This window comes from Balaenoptera physalus, assembly GCF_965194825.1.
Source record: "Balaenoptera physalus genome assembly, chromosome: 18".
NCBI lineage: Eukaryota > Metazoa > Chordata > Mammalia > Artiodactyla > Balaenopteridae > Balaenoptera > Balaenoptera physalus.
Genome location: NC_138899.1, coordinates 7,812,691 through 7,818,690, shown reverse-complemented (window position 1 = coordinate 7,818,690; position 6,000 = coordinate 7,812,691).

The window sequence follows — 6,000 nt, the reverse complement described above, 5'->3', positions numbered from 1 at the left end:
TTGTAGTTATTTGTAATTTAATAACGTATGAGAAATGCCATTTTGTGTGATTATTTCTAAATAACTTACAAATTTCTTTTTTCAACTTTGAGGAAATTTTGCTTTCACATAGATATCACAAAGACAGATTCCAAATTCATTTCTGAAAGATCATGTTTTACAGTTGTGACATTAAAGTAGAAAAAAAATTGAGGACATTTTAGGGTTTATTAACTTTTGAGGTTATGATAGCTACGATTCAAAAAGTTTTAAACAATTTGAATCAGGTGAATTTACTTTGTACAGTAACCTCAAAACTCAAGTGAAAATTGATAGGAACTACAATTAACCCATTGCAAAGTGGTTCAAATGATTCCAATTTTTGTACAGAAAATATAAAGTAAAATTATTTTTCATTTGATGGCAAAAAACTATGGTCTTTATGACCATAGTTTTGAGTTTTAAGCTAACAGTAGCCAAAAGAGAAAGGTAAGAGGGTACAATTCTTTAAAATAATGGGAAAAGCTACGGCTTTACATTAGATTTTATCTTAGAAATACTTCAGTCAAAGTTCACTTTGAAGGTAATGGAGGATAAACTAATTTCCCATCGAGACTGACCATGTGAAATCATAACATATGAAAGTAGCAATTTTAAATCTACTGAAGCACAACCATGGAGTGTAATTTCAAATCTAAATCCTTGCAGAGATTAGGAAAGAGAGAGAGTGAGCACGAGTAGGATGTTACCTCTCCAAATAGGATGGGAGGTGAGAGAATATCACCCTACTTGACATTGAAATGATACTCTTTTATATTGATTTTCAGCCCCATGATTTTGGTAAATGTTCTCAAAAACTACTGAAAGGCAAAAGCTCAATAGAAGTTAAGCTGCAGCTCTTAGCTTCACCTCGAAATAACAGAACATGTTCACTTTGCTTTTTACAGGGCGTTTTCATTTCTAAAATGAGCACCGCTTCAAGGCTGGAACCAAATCTTTTCCATTTTTGAGTTTGCCACAGTGCCAATAAGAATGTTTAGCAAAAAATGGGTCCCAATAATTAAAATTGAATCAAATTTCCTATTCATTCAGATTAAATTAATTCAGTTCAATTTTATGTTTCAGAACTATGGAGCATAACCGCTTCCGTATCCACTACTTAAGTTGTAAGAGAAAACTAAGAGTTTTTGAAAACAAATGCATAATTATTTGCTTCTCTTAAAAGTATTATTTCAAAGATTGGAAAAGTGACTACAAATGTATCATTAACAAATATATGCAAGCTTATTCATATTCCTGTACTTAGTCATTTTTGACATATGGAATAGTTTGTTTCACCGACATAGTTTGTTGAATTGGTTCCAGTAACAGTAACAACAAGAATAGGATTCGTTGGTGATATATATGTAAGAACTGCACAAAGCTTTGACGTAGAGCATCTCATTTAACGTTTACTTTCACACTGTGAGGAAAGAACCAATGCCACCATTTTGGTACAGGACTAGGAGAGTGAGATAGGCTCATTCAGTTTTGCAAACTGAAGGAAATGGCCAACTGCACCTGTTTTTAGCTAATTTACTATTAAACAAGCAAATGACAGTGCCAAATATAAATCCAATGTTAAAAATATACTGGTAGGTAGACAAGACTCCATGATGTCTCACTACCCTCCCAGAGGCCTGTCCCAAGTTAAGTGGACAAGGCAGTCTATACAGAACGATGATCTTCCAGGACCTTCCAGGATCCTGAACCTCTAGGGTGCTGGAGAGGCCTCATCCACGCTCAAGGATCTACCCTATTATCACATAAGAACATCCTTGTCGGGTTAGAGTTTCGTTCTTCTCTTTTCAATTTTTTGCTACCTCATTGAGTCTACAGCAGTCTTGGCCTTGTCCTACCACAAAGAAATTGAGAAACTTGTTAAATAATTTGGGACCAGCCGACATTTGAGGGAGGATTGGAATCGGTATGTGTCTAGCTCCTAATGCCTCAGTTCTGCCTGTATGATTCCAAATGTCTGTCTTTTCCCTTGTTTTATGCATTGATTTAAAGTTCCAATTAAAAAAAGAAAACAATTCCATGACAACAAATGTTAACAAAATTAATACAAATATAATCTTCTTTATTATACAAAATATAAGATATAAAATACATTAGAAATATCTACATACATTAATCAAGTCTTTAATCTTAACAGTGTTGCCATGTTAGGAATTGTTAGTTTGTTTTCCCATTGAAAATTGTACATTACCGTAGTCAGAACTGGATGTTATTCTTTAGAGGAAAGGAAAAATCTCACAGAGGACTAAAGCTAAAATACATTGTGAAATGCATTAAACTTTCCATAATTAGCCTTTATGTTTAAACTTATTTTCTTTTTTAAAAAAATATTTATTTATTTTATTCATTTATTTATTTAGCTTCAGCAGGTCTTAGCTGTAGCATGCAGGATCTTTAGTTGCGGCATGAGGGATCTAGTTCCCTGACCAGGGATAGAACCCAGGCCCCCTGCATTGGGAGCATGGAGTCTTAACCACTGGACCACCAGGGAAGTCCCTAAACTTATTTTCTTATCAGATCATTTTTTCATATTCCCTCAGTACTATTGTCACATGTCCCATCTCTCTTTTCCTGCTTCTGTATTTTTTTTAATTTTTAAATTTGTGTATTTTTATAATTTTTATTTATTTATTTATTTTTCATCGAGGTATAGTTGATGTAAAATATTATGTAAGTTTCAGGTGTACAACGTAGTGATTTACAATTTTTAAAAGTTAAATTTCATTTATAGTTACTGTAAAATATTGGCTATATTCCCTGTGTTGTACAGTAAATCCTTGTAGCTTATTTATATTATACATAGTGATTTGTACCTCCTAATTCCCCACCCTTATTTTTCCCCTCCCCCCTTCCTTTCCCCAGTGGTGACCACTAGTTTGTTCTCTATATCCGTGAGTCTACTTTTTTTTTTTAGTATATTCACTGGTTTGCTGTACTTTTTAGATTACACGTATAGGTGATATACAGTATTTGTCTTTCTCTGAGTTATTTCACTTAGCATAATACCCTCCAAGTCCATCCCTGCTTCTGTTTTTTGAGTACCACTATACATATTGAATATATTAAGTTTGTAAACTAAAGAGCAGATATTTACAATTATTTTTATCTTTTATATTCTTTTACAAGGTGAAATTTTTTTTTTTTAATTCTACTCAAGAACTGCAGCTTTTTAAAATTTATTTATTTATTTATTTATTTATTTATGGCTGTGTTGGGTCTTCGTTTCTGTGCGAGGGCTTCCTCTAGTTGCGGCAAGTGGGGGCCACTCTTTATCGCGGTGCGCGGGCCTCTCACTATCGCGGCCTCTCTTGTTGCGGAGCACAGGCTCCAGACGCGCAGGCTCAGCAATTGTGGCTCACGGGCCTCGTTGCTCTGCGGCATGTGGGATCTTCCCACGGGCTCGAACCCGTGTCCCCTGCATTGGCAGGCAGACTCTCAACCACTGCACCACCAGGGAAGCCCAAGGTGAATTTTTATAAAGAGAAATTATTAGAATATTTGAAGATGTACACATTCAAGAATCTCAGAGTTGCTATAATTTTATAACTTCATACAGAAATAAAACAAGGAAGAAAATAATAACTCAATATTGTAAGATACAAGCAAATAACATTTGACAGAGATGTAAATATACACAAGTGTAGAGACGTAAGTATCTGGAAATGTGAACTTCACAGAGGCTTAAATATACTGTAGATGAAATAGCTTAATATCACTTATTGAGTTCCTTTTATATGTAAAACACTAAGGCTGATATCAAGCTGTTTCTTTTTGAAGATATTCTGGTTTGTTTATGGAAGATAAAATCTTCAGAAATACCATGAGACCAATCAAAAAACAAAACAGCTGACATATAAGATTTGATAGAGTCTTGATCACTGGAATCCAAAGGCAAGTTTATGCCTGTGTGGATAACATTCTAGACACATTGGTCAATGCATGTAATTGTCTACTTGGCAAGCTCAGGATGAAATATGGAAGTATTTGAAGATTAGCATTAAAGTTCGCCTTCTAATACATACTTCTTTCAAAATGATGTTCAAAAGTCATCTCATGCAGGGTGCTTCCCTGACAGTTTTGGCTGCGAGAACCATTTTTTCCTCTTCAAATGCTGCCGTTGAGAAATGTATTTTCTTTCCAAATTTACATGAAATCTTCATAAAAATAAGAAATAAAAGCAGCAAGTGAATCAGTGCTGATAAGAAGAAAGAAACAACCACCATGAAATGATTTCTTGTTTTGAGACTTTCTATTGGGGCTCTTTTCTGGTAAAATAGGTGTGTATATCCATTCATGCATATACAAAAATATATGCAAACTTGACTGACTTCTTCCATTCTCACTATAAGCACTGGAATGGTATGCATGGGTAGGAGAATGTGTCCACATAGCATCGTATTGGCTGGAGGTTTATTTGTATCATGTGGAAGAGAAACTTGAACTTCACTGTGATCAATTCTGATAAACATATAAACTGCATGTAAATGTGGCTTCACATCCGTGGAAAACAAAACATGAGGGTTTTCCTGATGAGTAGCAGCTGACATCTCTCACCCACTCAGGGCTTATCCCTGATGTGGGGCAAGATTCACAGAGGTGATGAACACAATTCAAGCCATTCTGGAAAAGGACTTTAAAGAGAAAGCATTTGTTTGATGCAAGACTCTTGGCGCAGTGGAGTGTAGCGTGTACTTGGGTATCATAACTTCTGATTAAGACAACTATGGAAAAGGGACATCTTGTGAGAACACTTCATCATATAAGCAAGTTTGCTATTTTAAGCTGAGAGTTCAGGAAAGACATCAATGATAATATGACATTTGAAAAGAAGCCCTGAAGGAGGTGAGCCAACAGTCATTGGAATAACTGACAGGTAAGAGGGAAGGCTTTCAGGCAGAATAAAATTATTTAAATGATTATCAGCAATTATAGTGCCTTGTGACATTCAATTTTCTTCAGTAAAACAAATAAACATGTTTAACTGGCAGTATTGCACACAGCAACTTATAAAGAGAAGAATTGACAAAAAATCCCTATCTTTATAAATGAAATATAGAAATGTTAGTATTTACAAGTGGAATGTGGGAGGAAAAACACATTCAATTTCCTTATATTTCTTTTAAGACAGCAAATGTGGTACAGCTTTAATGGAGGATAAATGGATATCTTTTTTTCTTTTAAAGCAGTTAAGTCACAATTGAAATGAGTAATCGATTTGAAAGAACCCTTTTAAAGAGTCATCATTGATTATTCTCTTGACCTTTTCCTCATATAACTGCATCTGCCTAATAGAACTCAAAAGAAGATACGCCTAAGATCGTGACATAAAATATTCAGAAACAGTCCAGTGAAGCTAAAGGAAGAGGCTGGAATTTTAAGACTCAAGTAGGAGGATATGTGCACAAACAAACATCAAAAGGTCTAAATAGGCACAGTTCACAGAAGTATCAGGGGAAAAAAAGCAAAGAATTATAAAGCTCTATCCAAAGTTACTTTATAATGCACCTTTGTTTTCCTGCTCCCATTCTGCAAGACAAATTCTGAAATTCTACCTTAAAAAATGTTTTATTCCTTTATGAAAGTCTGATATATCTTCTAGATTTATCTGCTAGGCTTTTTGCATTTGAAGGCAACAAAACATTTTAATTTGTTTCTATTAAACCAGTATTTTATTTTCAGAGACTGGCCCTATTAAAGTGCTGATTTTTCCATACACACTTATCTTTGGTCTTTAAAATACCCACCACTTGCTCTACATTGAGTTTAATAAACTACTTACACTGGCCCTGGGGAAAGATCCTTATATAAATGACTGCCTTTAATGGTGTGTAGATGGTTTCTGTAAGCCATTTAGAGCACATCAATGTTTAAATCATTTCTAATATTAAACTTATTTTAGGTCTGTAACAAATGTACAAATATTAGGAGGCATATGCTTATTTATGTATTTATTTTGTATAT